Here is a 22,636-nt window from a genome sequence, read left to right as displayed (position 1 = left end):
TACGAGATGTTTACTAGGGGGATATCCCACAGAGTCATTTACTAGGGGGTGAGGTAATGCACTGGAACTGTGGCTAAAGACACCCATCATAAATGCACACACACCAACTGAAGAACATTATAATGAGGCACATGCTTAAACAAGAAATATACAGCATATGTTTGGGCAGCTGAAGTCATGGTTCCTGTGCCTAGATACATCTGGGGGAACCCTGCAGCATGATCCCTGTATATGTGCTGAAATATTCACCATCTGTGCCTTGCTCCACAACATTATCCTGCAAAAACAGCTTCAGCAAGTACAGCAAGGGTAAAGGCCACACATCCCACCACCATTGGCAGAGTCACCTCAGCCACATTCAGGTGAGGAGTTGTGGGGGGTCAGCAACATTTGTGGGTGTAGGTAGAAATAGATGTGCACAATATGGCCTTGCACTGGCCAAGAAGCAATGAAAAGCACACACACTCACCAGTTAAGGGTATAAAACCTTAAGTCTCTGCACATACATACAGTAACATTAATGCCAGGCAAAACTTACAACATTTACTTACCCATGTAATGGCTGTGCACTAAAAACATCAGACAGAGTCATCCCTGAACTAAAATTCTTTCAACTTATGGATTTTCAAGGTAAGTGTTTAACCTGGAATAGAAAAATAAATGTATAAAAGTACAAATGAATGGAATATCCTTGCATACTCTTACTTGGTAATGTAAGTATAAAGTGGGTGATTTTTATAGCAATTACATCAAGATGTGACAGCAGTGACTAATGTGACCACACGTGTCCTCTATCAAGTAATAGGCCTTATGTAGAAAATGTACAGATTTTCACTGAATGTCCACAGTTTGGCCTCATATGTTTATAATGGCAAATCATTAAAGAATGAAGTTAGAAAATAAAGACACACATTTCAGTTTCATACTTCATATCCCTCAGAACAAACATAAAAATAGTAAATCAAAACCTGTTATTCCATCAATTAAGTTTGTAAGACCGCACTGTTGAAAAACTCCCTATTGTTGGGCCTTTGCCATACTTTTATTTATGGCCTGGTCCAGCTTTGTTTGTCTAAGAGTTTGGGAGGGATGTACACATCAAAAAACATTACAATTTGCAAAACAGCATCACAAAAACAGATATACTAAGCACTCCATCTGCTTTGCACCCTGAGCATAATACAAAAGACTTATGTAACCCTGAATCCAAAAGATAGAAAAGAAGGATATGGCACAGTTGTCTTCATTTGCACGATGTGTTTTGCACGTGTGTGTGTGTGTGTGTGTGTGTGTGTGTGTGTGTGTGTGTGTCTGTCTGTCTGTCTGTCTGTATGGGCACTCCAGGTGAAACTGGTGTGTGTGAGTGTCTACAAGATCACAGCCAAGCTCTGTGCTAGCTCATAATCTTGATATTTCAGACAAGTGTGAGACATGCATGGTAGAGGTGACAGTTCATTGTCATTGTCCTCAACCTGAGAACTGGCTCTGCCAGGAGTTACACTGGCAAATCCATGCCCATGGTCAGATGTACTGCTGCTACTTGAACATGACTGATGCCTGTTGGATGAACTCTCCTCAGTTCTATGCCCAGGACCACAACCACATGACCTACCACTTCTTGGTGTGGACACCTGAACCACTGATGGAGCAGTGGAAGTAGTGCCATTATGGGAGTGTGACCAAGCACAGCCATGTTCGCCAGCATCAGATGATGTGGCTGACCTATGCACATATGGATGCCATCCCCCTCCCAACCGATGTTCCATCACAGACACCACCTTTTCTAATGTGTTATTCATCTGATCCATTGAATCGGCAACACAGTGGAGACACTAAGCATTTCCTTGCAGGTCCTATTAGAATGTGCCTGCACCTCCATGACTGCCCTAAACATACATCGAGTGGCACAGAAAGACACACCAGAACAGGTGGAGGACGGGCAGCAGGCCTCCTCCAAACACCCCTTCCAACCCTCCTGCATGGCACCTTGCCCACACTTTGGCTACAGTCAGAGTCAACAGGTAGTATAGCCGCAGTAACCACAGTACCCTGATCAAGTGTGTCACCCTCCACCTGTCCAATATCTGAGGGCTCACTGAAATGGGCTTGGTAGGCCAACTGGCTGTGTCTAATAGAATTACAGGGGATAGCTGAATGTCAACCCCACAACTGTGCCTGTGTTTGGCCACCATCATCATCAGAGTCTGCCGATACTCTAACATCAGATGGTAAGAGTCTTACACTACACTTCCTCTGTCAGGATCACCTGGGATAATAAGCAACAAACACAGGAAAGAAAGTAATAGCTACACTACTACAGTTTAATATATACTAAAAAGCTAACAATGGTGCCACTATCACAGACTGTACAGCAATACACACACAGTCCTGACACTTATGGATAAATACATATTCTGTCAAATGCTCATCAGTACTGAAATAAAAATGTTTGGCTTACCATGTGCAGATGACCACACACTTGCTAGGGAGGATGGTCCTGGAAGAAGTTAAGCAAAATGCAAGGGCACCATCATCACAATAACAATAACACAGTGGAAAAATGTGGCCTTTATATGTAAATTAACAGGGCTAGCCACCCATCAGCATAAACCCTGACTTGATATTATTGTCACTGTTGAAGTGACACCCCAACCCCATATGCAAAATGAGAAAAAGAGGTTGAGGATAGATGGATGGAAGAATGGATAGATATCAATTAATATATGTAACAAAAACTTGGATGACATCTGTACCTCAAGCTCATGTGTAATGAGCCAGCATGCATTAACTGTATTAATCTATAAATATTTACCCCCCAAAAATTTACTAAACCAACTTAACTATTGCTTTCAATAGTTTACTACAAAATAAATATTTAAAAATTGGCATATATAAGACTACCTGGAAGCTTCTCTTGAGACATACTTGTCCTACCTGAAACAACAGCACAGACATCAATCACATGCTGTTGTATACTTTTCACTGAGCTCTCTGGGACCTGATAGTGGGCAGGAGCTTTGCATTTGGTGTCACTGGTGGCTCTGTAGCAGGCCACCCATGTAGCCAGTTGTCCACAGGCTATTGCAGCTGCTCTCCTCCAGGCTAATGAAATCATGTCAGGGCCCTGTGATGCACCTGATCAAATGTCCTGCTGCATCCTCCAACAGCAGTTATATTGCCACTGCCTGATTCCAAATTTGGATTCTTCTAGACATATCATCATGCTCTCTATCAAGCAGAAAGGCATCATGTTGGCAAGAGTCTTGGATGATCACATCATTCTCTGAGTCACTGAAGAGGGGTATGCAGGGATTGGGACACTTGGGTGCCATAATTCTAAGTGATATAAAACAGAAAAGGGTACTATACATAAATATCACATAAATAAAAGTCCTACTGAGATATAACACATATTATTTTTTCAATATTACCCACTGAAGAAAAAAAAATCACTTATTCAAATATAAAAAAAATGGTTATGTGCTAATATATCACGGTCACACATAAACCAAGATTTGATCCAAATCAAGAGCTAACAATAGCAAAGCAAACCTCTGAAAAAAAACTATTTGGTGTCAACACATACATGCAGCTTGGCTTACCCACTCACAAAACTACAGAAAAATTACACTTTGTACCAAACAAGGAATAACAAATCAGTCATTTGTTATAAGTACTTTACAACAAACTGTACTAAAAACACATGTACACATTTATAACAGAACAGTCATTTTTATGCATTTGCCAGTCACCTCTACCTGTGCCAATCACTCCCCTCGAGATGTCTATGGGCCACCCTAGAAGGCTAGCACCCCTTTGCTATTGCAAGTATAGGACATTTACATTTAAATAATATAGAAGTATGTAAACAGAAATAGTTGCAACAGTAACACGTGTAATGAAAGTTAATAAGGTTGTGTATCTAGTAAAGTAAAATTCCCTGACAAAAATGCCTGTGCTATCAGTAAACCTCTAAGAAGTGCATACATTTAAAAGTTGCATTTCTTAATGTGTGTGCGTATATGTGTGTGTGTGTGTGTGTGTGTGTGTGTGTGTGTGTGTGTGTGTGTGTGTGTGTGTGTGTGTGTGTGTGTATATATATATATATATATATATATATATATATATATATATATATATATATATACACACACACACATACACATATATATGGGTCCTATTTACATTGGCCAAATTTCACTTGTCATAGTTAAAAATAAACAAGACCAGAACTCCGAAAGATCAATTAAGTGAAGCATGATTATCCCGAAATATACACCATGGAAACAACACATCAAACCAAAAAACAACAATATAACAAGCCCTCTACATTTTTGCAGGGGGCAAGCCCCCATGCACTCTCCATACCCCCTGCTAACTATATATACCAACTCCAAGATCACACTACAGTGATAGAAAGGGTATATTTCCCAATTGTCACTGTACTGCTATGCCCATTTAAAACTATGGATGCTGTATAACTGTAAAAAAGAGCATGGTGTACCATAAGGTACACCAATACTACCTACCAGCATTAACTGCTTTATGTTACCTCCTTCAGTGAAACAAATGTTGGCAAACTTATATTTCATTTAATTGGTCTTACGGAGTTCTGATCTTGGCAATGTAACTAGGACCCATATATATATATATATATATATATATATATATATATATATATTAGAATACACTACCTCTAATAACTCTACTATACAATTTAAAAAGCTCCTAAAAAACCACTATTCTAACAACTGGCTATGCTCCTGTTACTCCCCAGGGTAAGACATACACAATGCAGTAAATGAGGGTGATGTTAAGTGATTCCAGCTCCCTGGTAAAACTGTTATTCACATACCTTAAAGTATGTCACCACTATACATATTTACTGTATAAGTCAAGGACCTATTTATAATATAGTCAACAAACACTATCTGTGGTCAGTAACAATTACCAATGCATGTTTTCATCCTAAAATTACATATGTGTTTGATTTTTGATTCTATTGCATTGAATTTTTTATTGTTACCATCACTGTTTTTGAATTTTTACTTTATTGTGTGTTTATTTTTTTCTATTTGTTTAATTATACTTATGTAATGTATCTTTTAGAGCTTTTATCCCCGGACCTCTGCTGAAAATGGACCTGTGTACAGTTGGACTTTCCCGGTTAACAAATTTAAAATGTAAAATAAAAAATAAAAATAAATAAAAATAAAATAAAAATGTCCTAGTTACATGTGTGCAAATCCAGTATATAACTGGATAATTCAATCATACCTTATGAAGATCAGTAGTCTTCTGTGCAGATAAATCCAAAGTGATAGCAATGTCCCTGTGTGTTATCCACATACACAATTCTCCTCACCTTCTGGTTCCCTAGCTATACGGTTTCCTTTTTATACTGTGGATTTTGGCCTGTGAGCATAGTGAAGATGAAAATGAGGTGTGAACTCATAAGAATTGCTGAATTCCAAATGTGTATCCATGTATCAGATGTAAACATAGTGCCGGCACAATGTAAACATAGTGCAGGCATTATATCAGTGTTTGTTCTAATGAATTGCAATTGTGAATGATTACTGATATGCAGAAGGAAAAGACAACAGCAATTTAGACTGCCTTACCTCCAGTAGGTGTGTCAGCCAGATTACACGTACAAAGTGCAGACATAATTATTTCAAGGTTTTAAACGTAAGTAAGCAGCACACATTTCTTGGTTTCTTTTCAGTAATATCCGAACTCCCCTGCATTTGTGGAAAGCTGTATATTACTGCCATTTAATCTTCTCATACATTTTAAGGACAATGATACAAAATGCCTTACGAACTACATGTCTCAAATTACTGCTTTGATAAGAAAAGAATGTGCACCATACAAAGACAAGACAGAGCTGCATTTCTGCAAACAGTAGTCATAAATCGTTGTGATCACTCATTGCACTACTTCTGAAATTAACACATATACAAACAACTCAGAAATGTACAAGTATCATAAGCTTGTTAATACTATGGATGATTTTGGACTTGCTTGCATGCACAATGGTTTTCATTCTTGCTGCAAAACTGTTTCTGTGGTAGAGGCAGATAAGACTCCCTTCCTGTGTTTTGTAGGTCGACTGGTTTGAAAATTCATATCCAGATTTGTGTAAAAATCTTTCATGGGTACTAACATTTATTGTGTAATGTTTATTTCATATAATTTTATTGCTTTTTTTTTCCTTAATACCAGCGTTTGGGCAGAGCATGGCTTATCACAAACATGGGAAATGGATAAACACAATAAATGTCATGTAATGCGGTGTATATATTATATTATCAAAATTTTAAAAGTTCAAATGTCATATGGTCGACACCATATGATTGAACTTTTAAAAGTTCAAACGTTTCAACAGAGATCTCCTTACAGTGCAGAATCAGAAGATCTCCCTTTCCTGCACTGTAGTGCAATCGCATATTTGGTATATTTAAAGAGTAGGGTGTGGAGAGCACAGCTCCCCCCCCCCACATGAGGGGTGCAGGGGGTCTTTCCTCCTGCTTAAAATGGTCAGGTAGGTTTTTTTCTGTTGTTTATTGTTTTTTAGCTTTTTGAACTTTTAAAACTTTGACCATATGGCTTCAATCATTTGACGTTCGAACTTTTAAAAGTTCAATAACGTAATATACACCACATGTAATGTACTTCTATGATAACCAATACATAAACTACACCTGTGAATCATGTGTGTATAGTGCATCTGCTAAACATGGTGATCCGCACAATATATACTATCTGTAGATCACAGTTCAAGTCCCACATTTGTCTGATCATTGGAGATTACTAGGGTCATTTTAAGCCTAACCATTTCATCCCAATGTAATACCATAGAAGTGTTAGTCAATACCCAAGATTACATTTAGTGATGACTGCCCATGAAGAGGAGGGCTGTGGGCTCTATCCCCAGTAAGAATCCAGGTTCCTTTAGAACAGTGTCATAGAAGTGCTCTGTTTCACATGAATTGGTAACCCTTTCCAAAGATGCAGCAGTTGCTGGAAGATAAATTTGTCCTTCCAACATGTCCTATTTAAGTTGCAGGCCATATTTAGGTCCCCGGAATGGGTAGTCCTAGTCCTGTTTGATTTATTGATATGCAGCAAGTTTATTAGGTTTGGGTCTTGGATTGTTCTGTAGGTCAGGCATAAGTCTCCCCTGAAAAGTCTATATGGTACAGAGTATAGTGACAGGGGCTTCAGTCGGCCTGTGTAAGGCACACGATGGAGCCCCTTGATCTTCTTTGTTAGAAACCTCTGAGATCTCTGTAATTGCTTCAGGTGTTTAGTACGGTACATGCCAAACAGGGCATTATATTCAATAATGGGCTGCATACGTGCCGAGTATAGGGGGTTATAACTTCTTTTGTTCTAGAGGTGATGCCTTTACTAATCAAATATGCTATGTAGAAAACATTCCTTACTACAGTAGACATATGGTGGTTGAAGTAAGGTCAGAGTCAACTTGTAATCCCTGCTTCCTTACCACCTCATGGGTACGCAGGGTATTGCTGTTGATTTAGTAGTGTGACAGGACATTCTTTCTGCCAAATGGAATGATGATCCATTTCTTTGCATTCAGTTTGAGATTGTGACTAATACACCAATTGTTGGTCTGCGTGAGACCCTCCTGGAGTATAGTGACTATTTGTGGATTCAATGATTGCACTTAGTTTGCAGTCGACTGCAAACTCAGTCAGCCACAACCCCTTAGTTTTGACTTGAACTTCTCAGAGGTATATACCAAACAGTAGGTGAACAAGCACTGACCCCTGTGGCACCCCACTGATAACAGGCCTGCTGGTTGATGTGGAGTCACCCACTTTGATAGTGTGTATCCCATTTATGAGCCAGTTGGCAACCCGTCTTACAATGAAGGGGGTTATATTCAGTTTGTTAAATTTATTGGTAATGGCTGAATGTGGGATTTTGTCGAAAGCCTTTGCCAGGTCAAGATATGCTGTTTGCACAGATTTGCCCTCATCAGTGGCTTTGGTCACATTTTCAAAGAAACCAACCAGATATAACAAGAAGGATCTGTACTTCACGAAACCTAATTGGGTAGCATTCAAGGTTTGAAGGTCATCTATGTCATTATTTATGAGGTCCATAATGATACATTCCATGGCCTTAAAGATGAGGCTGGTCAGGCCAATAATTACCCGGGTCTGTGTGTAGAGGAGGGAAATAACTCTTGCTGTTCTCCATTCTGCAGGAAAAAGCCTGTGGTTAGGCTATGATTGAAAATTGTATGTAGTGGTGATGTCAGTTCATGTGTTTGAAGGATGAACCCTAATAAACCCTGCTCACAAAGATAAAACAAGGTGAGCTTTGTTTGTAGCATTTGCACATCTCTTAACTTCCCGCAATCCTGGACTAGTGGCCCACACATGGGTTGCAGACATTCTTGATTTGAAAAAGGATACATTGTTGCATCTTTTGCTTTCCATCATGCAAATCTGCTAAGTGGCAATCTGTGGTGGTTAGCAATATTCTGCAACACCTGCAGGTGTAAAACACTTGCAGAAAGAAAACAAACAGTACACAATTTTAAAACAGATTCATTCTATCAAGTATGTTGGGCACCACCCAAACACAGTAAGTGGCATTGCATGGCAGTTAACTCATTCACTCCAATGGAGCTCATGAATTTTGCACTGTAACTTCCAATGGGCAGACCCTAATCCTTTTGACAGAATCAAGTTATGTTCTCACATTTCAAACAGACGTTCATAACTCTATAACCATAGGGGTTATGAAAGAAGTATAAATGACAAACTCTTCAGCACAAACTATTCTTATAGTGGTAGTATTCTTTAGGTTTTAGGTCTTGAACTGAATTTTATAAGTCACAGTAAAAATGTTACTATTACATTTGTAATATTTTGTAAACAACTTATAATAGCAGCAACTACTCAAGTTACACACATACTATCAGCAGCATTTTATTCACCTAGCTGAGAGCTTTCATATGAGGTTAAGGATTTCTGTCTATGTTACTTGGTTGTTGAGGTATTTAGAAAAAATGTGATATAAATAAATGTTATAGCTATATAAATTAATATCATAAAAACAACAGTTAATATCTATTTACCTGCACTAGACAGATGTCAAATATTAATGCAGTTGAGTTTGCCACTGTGTAAGCTTTAAGATGAAATCTTTTAAAACCTTGTACATAGCATGGTTTTGGAATTATTGATGCAAATATGAACAAGCAATATTTTATACCTAAAGGCTTCAGTAGGAATTAACTGGAGATGCACCTGGAGGCATCACTCAAATGTAATGAGTTAAGACACAGAAGTTAACAATGAATATGAAAATATCCAACTGTGTTTTAACTATTCTGTGGCTGAAGGTGTAAATATAGAGCTGTATACAGATGATTCTGGTTCTAGTACAGTAGATTCCAAATATTTTGACTGTTGTTATGTTTTACTTATTTATTGCATTTATTTATTTATTTATTTCCAGTTTGATAACCAGGGAGGTCCACTGGGCTCAAGGAGCCCATTTTCAGTGGAGGCCCGGGGAGAAAAGCTCCATATTACATAGTAAAAAATAGTACAGTTAAGCAAATTGTAATATTATATAGTACAACTAAGCAAAGTATAATAGCAAAATAGATGAATATACATGACATACTTACATGATGACAGAATAGAGAAGACATACTACAGGGTTTAAGTTGTACAGAGGTTGAAAATCATCAGTGAATGGTATACAAACTAACATTTGTAAGATGGCAGTAAATAAGATTAATCCCAGGAAAGGGGAAAATAAGGTGGGAAGTACAGTGAGTGCATTAATGTAATAGGCAGGTTAGGTAGGTAGAGTACAATTGCATTTCCAATTATGGGAGAGGCAGGAATGGTGCTGGGTTTTAAATTGCTCAAAGTTTTCAGAGGTTCTTAGAGAAAGAGGGAGAGAATTCCACTTTTTGGCTAAGGAAAAGGATAGCAGAAGCTGACCAGTGGGCCGGTTTGGTTTGTATACAGTGATTAGATTTTGGTGGGCAGATCTTAGAGTTATGTGTGGGATGTATGATGGTAGGATGTTTGTTAGAACTGGGCATTCAGTAGGTTTAAAGATTAGCTTGTGGGCTGTAGTGAGTTGGAGGTAGTCAAGGTAGTTGGGCAGCTCTAGCCAATTCAGCAGGTGGAGAGACATGCAGTGGTGGGTGAAGTACTTAGATTTGGTGGCAAATTTTGAAATTTTATTGTAACAGATTTCCAGTTTGGAAGAAATAGAGGAAGATAGGTTGGTTAGTAGGGGAGCGCCGTACAATAATGACAGTAGTAAGTAGTGTATGTCTTGTAGTAGGGGATAGAAAGTGGGAGTTTCTGTACAGCATGCCAAGTTTCTGATGTGTTTTCTTAATATTTAGCTGAATGTGAGTGTCAAATTTTAGATGTTCATCAATAGTAACCCCAAGGAGTTTAGCAAAAGGAACAACTTATATAGTAGAGTTGGCATGGCTGATAATATTGAAAGAAGATTTGTCGAGATGTAGGGATTTTGAGGGAGAGAATAGTAGAATGTTAGATTTGTTGGCATTCACTTTATATTATATATAATGGATGGCCTTCAGACATCAGTAATACTCATACACACATGAATGTATAAATCATGACTTTGTCAGGTCACTCACACACACACACACACACACACACACACACACACACACACACACACACACACACACACACACACACACACACACACACATACACACACACACACACACACACACACACACACACACACACACACATACATACACACACGGTTAACCCCTCAGTTTGTCATGTGTATTTAGATAGAATTCATGAGTATGTCTGAGAAGCATTTCTTCTGTGGCAAGGATAAAAAAATCACTTCTGTGGAAGAAAATATTTGTCTTTTATGCATAGGTTTTAATACCATGTTGTAAAAATTAATTTTATCAGTGAGTAAAGCCACACAAAAAATGTGTCGGATCATAAAATTTATGTCCCCAGTACATGTCTGCAAATTTAAATAACCTAACAGTTACATCAGCAAACAACCTCCAAACTATTGCCAAGTGACAGGTTAACCTTTCCTTTTCAAAAAAACGTTTTTTCCTCTCTGTTTGGCACTGTTGCTTTCCACTTAACATCGTGCAAATCTGGTTGGCAACATTGTTTGGGTCTGTGCACCAGTAAACACCATAACATGCATTGGTGGGAAATCACTCAACTATTGCTGTTTTACCTGGCTGGACACGTCTGCTGGTAGAAGGGAAGGTGCCCAATTTAGGGCACAGAGGAGGGGTATTGAGGAGTCCAGAATCTTCACTGGATTGCTTGTAAAGTGCCACAGTCAAACGCTCTTACACAGGGACTATATCAGCTCCCAGTACAAGTCTGACACATGGAATAGTCTGGCCAAGACTGTTGCCAATGTGACTGACATTCCACAGAGTGGAGAATAGTGTAGGCATTATTTTAATGACCGGAAAAGGCTCAAGAGAGATACACTCAAACAGTGGTTGGATGAGTTCAGGACTGCTGACATCCCACAGTTGTGTAAATATACTAATAAAGAGAATTTATAGTACATAGAAAACTGCATATAGTCAAGAGTGGCATGCATAACCCTTCTCTTGTTCTCTTCTCTTTATTCCACAATGTCATCATTTATAAAGTGTTGTCTGACACTCTCCAAGTCAGACTTGTGCTGTGGTGTTTGCATTAAATACTGGTTTCCCTAGTTGGTGTACTTAGGTAGGGGTTTTCTTCTCACTACAGTCACCTGATATGTCTGTGTTTATGCACTTGCTTGACAACAGAGAGACAACATTTTACACCAGCATGTGGGATACTGTTATTACTATCTTCTTCTCACCAGGCTTTGCTGATGTCATCAGCTATAAAGTATTCTGCAACACTATAAATGTTAGAATTGTGCTCTTGTGCATGCGATTGTATTAAGTACTGTGCTATATAAATAGGTAGTTTTAGAACAATATGTGAGCCCACAGCTATGTCCAACACTCCTCCAAACATCTTGTTGTAGCATACGATGATTATGTCATCCTGTGTAACATGCACTCTGACAATATTCAAGACAAACTTGAGCAGTGGCAGTAACATTAACATAATTATTTGCAATCTACTTTAACTACAAATATAGGTGTTCTAATCAAGCTACTTGCATGTCTATACATACAACTATTACTTATGACACAATTTTACACAGGGATGTGACTCTACATCCATGCCCTACAGTGCTCGCAACATGTTGTTCTCAGGATACAGTGATGATATCATACTGCATAAAAATGCAACAAGACAGTGTTGCAGTCAGTCATATGTGGTGGTGCTGCTACTGTGGCATTGCATGACATTCATATTATATGCCTACACAGATGCAATGTTCATATGCAGCCCAATGTACTGTTGTGTCTTTGGTTGCTGGTAGATTATGGTTATTGTGTGATTTTTGGCATAGCTCTTCATTTCACTATCACTTGGTATACTTTTCACATAGCCCAACACATTCTCCTATTGTCCACTGGCTACATGACATCCTTTCTGCTCAAGAGTGAAGAGTGAAGTCCTCATGTCTTAAATATGCATGCACACATTATGAAACAGATTTCTTCCATGAGCCTATGCAAGACATCTTTAGACCACTGCATGTGTGATTGCTAATTCTGTCATGGTGTGGTGCATGTGTCCCATATGGACATTGGCAGAATGTAATGAAATCCAACAAATATATATATGTATATATATATATATATATAAACGATAAACCCAACAGCAAAGTGCAGCATAAAAACGAACTTCTTTCTCCTGGCAAAAATCAGCTTGCAATAAATCCAAAAAGCGACTTGTCAGTAATCTGCTTTAATATCAATAACAGTAACAACACAAAAAAACAACGTAAGCGCTTTCACGGGTCCTCCCGCTTCATCAGACGTTTAAATATAACTGTTCCAAAGCTTGCTTTTATATCATCTGTAAAGTCAAAGCACTACACTTAATTGTGCCCCACCCAATCCAATTCCATATTTAAAGTGCTATTGCAGCACAGATAACAACATTTAAAATCAACATATGATAAAATGCAGTTTAAAAGCATAACAACTGACATAAAAATGCTGAGAATGCTTATGTTCATTAGATTTAAAATAAGGCATCTAACCCTTCGTAACGCTATCCTAGGTGACCGGTCGGCACGGCTAGATGCCTCCATGCATTGACATTTCACTGTTGGTTCGTATGTATATTATGGCTCACATCAGGACATTGTCTCATCCCGTGATGTTGAGATTAACCATTTAAATCCACATAGAATGTAAGATAAAGTGCTATCGGCACCATTGCATCTCCAAAACATCCACATGCTCTATAGTTGCTTCCACTACAAGCCTTAGGTGCGCCAATGCGTGCTGACGTAGATCTAAGCTGTTGTTAACATATGCCGAAACGATCCAGTATACAAGGATTATAACAAATTGAATCTAGTATGCTGCTAAACCTACGTGACTTATTTTAAAATAGTATTGTCAATATCATACCATTATTCAACCTCCTCTACTGGGTACATGTATATGATGTCAGTTACAGCATAAATATTAAATATTTCTTATCAATAAATAATCAACTAATTGTTTATATATGATGTCTCTCTAAGTAAGTTAGATGATAAAATTGTTACCAATGTGTTTCGTAAAACCTGTTATTGTCCATCATTCCTACACAGGACCAGCATGCACAACCCCAGTGTGTTTAACAACATAGTAAAAGGTCAAGCCCTTAGACTGGCGAGACTCTGTAATAATGATGATAACTTAAAAATAGAACTACATAAGTTGAAAACAGAATTTGTGGCCAGGGGGTATAACCATGATGATGTAGATAATATCTGTAAGAATGTCGTTAGAAATAGAATGACATTTGCAAGACCCTACTTTTCTGATGGGGCTACACATGTCTTGAGTGGGAATAATTTTGACAGTAAACCAGCATTTGTTTTACCGCTCGGTACCAATTTTGAACGTATTAGAGATGCCATCAACAATTGTTGGGGTATACTATTAGTAGATGACAAGACTAAAGAAATATTAGGTGATAAACCGAGGTTTATTTATAAAAATAACAAAACATTGAAACAACAACTTTGTTACCGTAAAGGCACTACCAACGCCATAGAAACCCATGCAGTACCTTATTTTTTGGGCACGAGAAAATGTAATGGATGCAAGCAATGTGTTTTTATAGATGAATCACGTTTCTACAGGCATCCTGAATCTAGACGATTATGGCAATTAAAAGTGAATGGAACATGTAATAGCAAAAATTTAGTATATGTTGCTTATTGTAAGGCATGTTATTGTTTTTATGTTGAAAAACCAATCGTACTCTCCGAGAGAGAATTCGTGATCATTATTATAGCATAGCCAGGAAGGAGGAGTACAATGCTTTATATAAACATATCATGAATAATGGTGAATCACATATGTTTATGTTCCAAATTTTACACATACAATATGTGAATATGAGAATGGGTAATATAACCAATGACACGGAGTGTGCAGAGCTGGAATGGATATTTAGGCTTGGAGCGCACCGTGGCATGGGATTAAATGATTCCACTTCACTCAAACCTGTGCTAAAAAATAGGAAATTGAAATGAGACCCGTATATTTTTTATATTGATTATGTAGATGTTTTTCTCCTATATAAACTATTTAGGCTAATGATGTCCTGATATGAATATATAAACAATTAGTTGATTATTTATTGATAAGAAATATTTAATATTTATGCTGTAACTGACATCATATACATGTACCCAGTAGAGGAGGTTGAATAATGGTATGATATTGACAATACTATTTTAAAATAAGTCACGTAGGTTTAGCAGCATACTAGATTCAATTTGTTATAATCCTTGTATACTGGATCGTTAGGCTATTTAAATCAAGGTTGAGCAATGTGACTTACCCGTATTTTTAGAAATTATTATATATGCTTTTTATATATTTCATATATTTTTTATTTTTCATCTTGTTTGAATATCAGGTTCAATGTGCTCTTTCCATAAAATGAACTGTTGATCATCTTGAATAATGGTGGGGTGCTCGTCTGTATGTTTATTACAGTTTTGATCACCATAGGTCCCTTAGGTTATGATTTGTGGTGTATGCATGGTACACATTTAACTTTAAATCCAATTAGTTTCTCATAATGTCCGTGGTATTTTCATATATTAAATAGCTGACTTCTTTCAGTTTGTGAAGATATGGACAAGCTAGCAAGTCTGCTTGCTCAGACGTTGACTGGGAGGGCTTGGGAATAGTGCCGTTTCGGCATATGTTAACAACAGCTTAGATCTACGTCAGCACGCATTGGCGCACCTAAGGCTTGTAGTGGAAGCAACTATAGAGCATGTGGATGTTTTGAGATGCAATGGTGCCGATAGCACTTTATCTTACATTCTATGTGGATTTAAATGGTTAATCTCAACATCACGGATGAGACAATGTCCTGATGTGAGCCATAATATACATACGAACCAACAGTGAAATGTCAATGCATGGAGGTAATGAGCCTTGACGAATCGGTCACCTAGGATAAGCGTTAAGGGTTAGATGCCTTATTTTAAATCTAATGAACATAAGCATTCTCAGCATTTTTATGTCAGTTGTTATGCTTTTAAACTGCATTTTATCATATGTTGATTTTAAATGTTGTTATCTGTGCTGCAATAGCACTTTAAATATGGAATTGGATTGGGTGGGGCACAATTAAGTGTAGTGCTTTGACTTTACAGATGATATAAAAGCAAGCTTTGGAACAGTTATATTTAAACGTCTGATGAAGGGAGGACCCGTGAAAGCGCTTACGTTGTTTTTTTGTGTTGTTACTGTTATTGATATAAAACCAGATTACTGACAAGTCGCTTTTTGGATTTATTGCAACTGGCTGATTTTGCCAGGAGAAAGAAGTTCGTCTTTATGCTGCACTTGAGACCACTGCTGTGTGATTGCTAATTCTGTCATGGTGTGGTGCATGTGATATGGACATTAGAATGTAATGAGATATATATATATATATATGTATATATATATATATACACACACACACACACACACACACACACACACACACACACACACACACACACACACACACACACACACACACACACACACATGAGCACAATAGTCTTACTATCTTCAATAATATACATCTAGGCATTTTTATTCTTAGGTTAAACAATGGTTAGGATTCCATGTGATGCTGGACATCAGTCTATTAGTGTCCTATGACCCTATGATCAGTTGACATGTCAATGTTGCTGTCCATGATGTATGCTATATAGAGGTGTGGATGTACAGTATGGCTACAAGAGGGTATTACAATCTGTGATGAGAGCTAATGTACTGATGGCCATTGCTGCCATTGCATTACATGCTCCTTCTATAACAGCTATAGCAATATGCCCCTGAGAACTGTTGACACAGGCTCATAATTTCATAGGAGGTTACTAGCCTAGCAGCCCTACAGCCCTTACAAGCCTAATCATGTTCATCCCAAGTAGCCCCAGTTGTCCTTTTTAGGTGGATGAAATTTGCAGGATGAGTCTATGGTCAACACCAACTACCCCTGTCCATGAGGGGCATGGATGCCTCCCCGAGGGTGAATTTATCATCTCCCATCCATTTGCCTAAGTTGCACTTGAATGAATAGGGTTAGTGAGGAGCTCGGCTTCAGATAATTTTGAAGTGTATTCCATAGGGGTGGTAGTCTCTGGGATATATATATATATATATATATATATATATATATATACATATATATATATATATAAATATATATATATATATATATATATATATATATATATATATATATATATATATATATATATATATATATATATATTTTTTTTTTTTTTTTTTTTCCTCAAGCATGTTTTGTTAATGTCACAGGCTAGATTAAAATCCCTACAGTGAGTGACTCTTGTACCATTAGAAATGTGGATGCACAGCATTTCCATCAGGGCAGGGTCAGAGACTGCCCTGTAGGCCAGGCAGCAGTCACCTCTCAGCAGCCTATATGATACAGAGTACAGTGACATGGCTTTTAGTCTATCCATGTACATTTATTTTTATTTTTATTGTTATTTACTATTTGTTGACTGGGGAAGCCTGACTAGGACAGAGCCTATTTTCAGTGGAGGCCCAGGGAGAAACACTCCATATGCATGTCTTTGGAATGTAGGAGGAAACTGGAGCACCTGGAGGAAACCCATGTGAATGCAGGGAGGACATGCAGACTCCACAAAAATGCCTCCCCAGCTGAGACTCAAACCAGAGAACCTCTTGTTGTGAGGTGACAATATTAACTGCTGCACCACCCGTAAATGTTTTGTTTTATATGTTCAAAGGTTAATACTATGCTAACTGCCCTTCTTAGCTATTTAAGCCTAGCAATTACCCCATATGAGAATCAAACCCTGCACTTTGTGTCTGTAAGGTAAACACCTTTACCATTATGCCAACCTCCCACTTATCATGGCATGGTTTGGATGCCCTGTATTTTCTTGGTGAGAAACCCCTGTGGTCTCTCAAGCAGGTGTCTGGTGAGGTACATGTGAAAGGGACCATTGTACTCTATTAGTCATCTGAGGAGGGTTGAGTATAGTGGTGATATAACATCCTCAGAGCTGGATATGATGCCCTTACTTATGAAGTGTATGACATACAAGGCTTTCTTTACCACTGTGGAAACGTGGTGATCCAAGTTCAGATTGCTACCTACCTGTGCTCCCAGGTCTCACACCACTGGGTTAGAGCTTGGGGAGGGGTGTTGTCAATACTGTAATTAGTGGGGAATTACACTTTGCCAAAGCCAATAGTAGTGGCACTTTTTGCATTTCTTTGGACTTCAGTCATTTATCTGTGTTACCCCTTCTTGTAATATGTTAACATCATTGGGGGGGACTCAATGATTGCACCCAATTTGCAATCATCAACATACTTGGTAAGGCAACAGCTATCTACTTTGGCCTGGATGTCCAAGAAATAGATTATGAACAGCAAAAGGCCCAGCACAGATCCCTGTGGTATGCCACTGGTGATGGCTCTACTGGTAAAGACTGAGTCACCAACATTACTGACAGCATGTGTTCTGTTGGTTAGCCATTTGGCTACCCAGCTATTGATGTAAGTACTATACTCCAGCTGGGAGAGTTATACAATGAAACCTGAGTGTGGGGTTGTGTCAAAAGTGTTGAGCAGGTCATGATAGGTGGTATGCACTGTCTTACCTCCATCCAGATCTTTGTTGACTTTCTCAAAGATGACTACTAGGTTTAATAAGCATGTTCTATGCTTAACTAAGCCAAATTGGGCTGGGTCTAGAGTTTGAAGGTCACATATGTCCTTATTGATAAGACCCATGATGATTATTTTCATGGCCTTGCAGATGAGATTGGTTAGACATATGGGTCTATAGTTCCCAGGGTCAGTAGATGCCCCCTGTTTGTGCAAGGGGAATACTGTTGTTGTTTTCCATTCTGCTAGAACAAACCAGTTCTCATACTGTGGTTAAAGAGGATGCTAATTTGGTCTGCTACATCCTGCTTTAGATTGCTTAGTAAGCAACCTGAGATTTTATCTGGTACCACTGAGACCATGTACTTAGCCTTGGACAGCACATATATGACCTGATCTCTAGAGATACTAAGCAGAGGACTGTTGTCAAGCATGCTTTGTAGTGTAGCCTGTTGTGCCAGGGGAGGGGGATTTTGTGCCAAATCTGTCAGCTAGGAATTTGCAATTTCCTCCAGTGCAGCTTCCTATTTAGACTCCTAGCATTAAGCAGCAGAATCTTGAGTTTGTCTCCAGTGGATTCTTTTACATCAGAACTTTTCTTGCTTTGACATTGTCTAAAAAAGGCACTATGGGGGGCAAGCACCTTTGCCAATATTCAACAGCCTAGAGGACATAGGTGCAGATCATATCTGGAAAAGCAGCATGGCCTGTCGACCATTTCATCCTAAGCTGAGAGATATTAGATCCCCCTGGATTGACACCAAAAGTTAGGCTAATTGCTGAAGTTGATCAGCTTTTGTTTATATTGTGACATCATCCTGGGTGAAGGTACATTCTACAAATACATTCACTGTGTAGTCTGCACTGTATCATGTTGATATGTGATTAGTGTTCATGCTACAACTGTCTTCACTGACCTGCCCTCATCTTCTGTACATTACCATGTTTCACCTGTCCTCTTTCCCTGTGTTCATTCCTACAATTCATCTGTGTGTCACTATTCAATGCACACACTTCCCCTGACTGTTTATTTTTAATGGCAGTGTATGTGCCATTATGGATCATTTACATAACTTTTGTTCAGTATACCTGACACAGGTTTCCATAGTATTCTGCATTGTTTACACTTTCATATGATGTGTTGTAACTATATACATTGCTTTATTCATAACACAGGCAATCTTTCTGGTATTTTGCTCAAACACGCTGACCTGGTTTGCCTGTAGGTAAACAGGTTTAAATGTCTTTTGCTATCCATGTTGCTTTACATAGTTTCCTATCCAGCAACACTGTTGCTAGCCATAAAACTGTACTTGCTTAAGTTTAAACATGGTGTGTGGCATGAATATGTGATTATCACTGCTGTTCACCATGTGCTAAGCCTACACAGAGTTTGTTGAATCCACAGGAATTATTAAATATACCTTCAATTTTTGTATTTTGCATTACATAATTTGCATTTGAAATGTATTTTTAAATGCAAACACAGATTTATCTGAAATATTCAGAATACTGTCTTGGAATAAGGAAAGATAAGCCATTCTAGACTTCTGTCTGGCAAATGGCTTGATAGTATCCAACACATGATTCAGAAAGAGAGACAGTCACAAGATCACATACAAGAGTAGCCAACATGCAACACAGGTAGACATCCTCCTAGTAAGGAAAAGGCAGTGGGGTAGAATCCAGGATTGCAAAGTCATCCCCAGTGAAACAGTAAACTCAGCATAATCCTGATTGCCACAATTAGCTGCAAGCAGTGGTAAGAGAAGCCTCTAAGGTCAACAGAGACTAAGCTGAAGACCTGGACGTTGACTAGAGAGAAAGTACAACAGTTCAAGGAATTATTCAATGCTCTTGCTCCCCAAGAAGAGGAGGAAATAAGTGGAGTTGAAGAAGAATGGCAGCACCTCAAAACAGCATGTGTTAGGACTACAGAACAGATATGTGGCCAAGCCAGGTATGGAAATAAGGTACATAAGGAAAGCTGGTGGTGGAATACAGAAGTCCAAGAAGTGATCAAAAGAAAGAAGGAGTGCAGGAAAAAAAATGGGAGATAGAAAAGTCCAACCAGGCTAGGAAGGAGTACTGGTTGGCTAACAAAGAAGCTAAGAAAGGAGTTGCAATAGCAAAGAATAGGGCATAGGAGGCACTCTAGCATCTTCTCGAAAGTGACTTAGTATGTGGTACAAAGAAACTATATCAGGTTGCAAGGCAAAGACAATGATAAAGAAGATAGTCAGATACCCTTGATAAGGGATGCCAGCAACAACCTCCTCACCAGTCCACAGCACATCAAAAGCAGATCGAAGGAGAATTTACAGCACCTTCTGAATGAAGAAAACCCCACAGAAGCTGCACTGCCCCAGAAACAGCCTACAATGAGAGAAGAAGAGGAGCCTACACAAGAAGAAGTAAGAACAGCACTAAGGAAATGAAGTCAGGGAAAGCAGCAGGATCAGATGAAGTCACAGCAGATATGATAAACATCTTGGGTCAGATAGGGGAGAAATGGCTCTTGAGGGTATTAATAGCAGCATGGTGATAAAGGTGTATCCCAGATGACTGGAGAATAAGCATAATCATGCCAGTGTACAAGAACAAAGGGGGCATACACAACTGTGGGCAGTACAGAGGCATCAAACTCCTACCACACTGCATTAAAGTTCTGGAGACGGCGATTGACAAATGGATATGCAGAGTAGTAGAATGTAAGATGGGAGATGAGCAGTTCAGATTCAGGATGCAGCACAATTGATCCGATGTTTGCAGTGAGACAAATAGTTGAGAAGAAGCTACAGATGAGGAAAGAGTCCAACTGGGCATATCTAGACTTAGAGAAAGCATATAACAAGGTCCCAAGAAAGCTATTTGGGCAGTACTGCAGTGGTTTGAAGTCCAGAAACACTGGTATAATTAGTGCAGGCTATGTACAATGACTCAATGACTCAAGTGTGAACAGTGTTTGGCCTCACAGAGGGGCTCCTAATAGGAATGAGTGTACACCAGGGTTCAGCTCTGACCCCACTGCTGTTCATACTGCTTATGGACTACATTAGCAAACAGGTTGGAGGGGACAAATCAACAAAGTTACTGTATGCAGATAATAGGGCATTACAGGCAGACTGAGCAAGAACTTCAGCAAAGGATAGGGGAATGGAATGCAAAACTGAAGGCATATGGGATGAAACTAAGCAGAGATAAGAAAGTGATAATGGCAACAAACTGGGGAAATCAGAAGAAGTTGAGAACTGAGATAGAAGGGAATACAGTGGAACAGGCAAATAGCCTCAAGTATATGGGGGGGGTTGAGGAGAAGGGAAGTCTGAATGAAGAGGTCAAAGCTAGAATCAGAGGGGCTGCAGCCAACTGGCATACAGTCTCAGGTGTAGTCTGTGACAGAAGAATGCCAAAGAAGCTGAAAAGTAAGGTGTACAAGACAGTGGTGTGACCAGTATACTGTATGGTACAGAAACCTGGGCAGTAAATGTAGAATGGATGAAGAAGCTAGAGGTGATGGAAACAAAGTGTTTGAGAAGGGTGGTAGGATGCACACTGTGGGAGAGACAAAGAAATGAGCACATAAGAACAGAAGCCAAAGTAGCTCTAATTGCAGAAAAGATCAAAGAGAACAGATTACAGTGGCCCGGACACGTGCAGAAAAGCAGAAGATAATCAGGTGAAGAAGATTTAAGACAGAACGGACGAAGGTAAGAAGAAATGAGGACGTGCAGCAAAGAGGTGGATGGATTGTGTGAAAGAAGATCTGCCACAGTCAGGCATGAGTGATAAAGAAAGTGTGGCACTGAATCGAGAGAGATGGCAACAGTTAACATGATAACCCGACCCCATGTAGAAAACTGGAAAAAGGGGGCTGATGACGATGATGATTTAAACAGAACTTTAGAAACTTTGTACAAAATTCACTCTTTTCTCATGAGTACTTCACCCTGTTCAGATGTTAGCAGGTGGTATAATATGTATGTGTGTGTGTGTGTGTGTGTGTGTGTGTGTGTGTGTGTGTGTGTGTGTGTGTGTGTGTGTGTGTGTGTGTGTGTGTGTGTGTGTGTGTGTGTGTGTGTGTGTATGTGTGTGTGTGTGTGTGTGTGTGTGTGTGTGTGTGTGTTTGTGTGTGCTTCATACCTCTCAACATTTAGAGCAAAGAATCTTGACAAAGCCATTAATAACAGTGGGACAAAGCCCAAAAATATGGGTAATTTTTAAATATTGCTCTTAAAAGCTTAGAAAGTTGATAGAATAACTGGTTTTGCATTAGCATGTTTTTTCTGA

This window comes from Protopterus annectens, chromosome 2.part1 (assembly GCF_019279795.1).
Source record: "Protopterus annectens isolate FY-2018-M chromosome 2.part1, PAN1.0, whole genome shotgun sequence".
Lineage (NCBI taxonomy): Eukaryota > Metazoa > Chordata > Ceratodontiformes > Protopteridae > Protopterus > Protopterus annectens.
Note: the sequence above shows the minus strand (reverse complement) of the source record.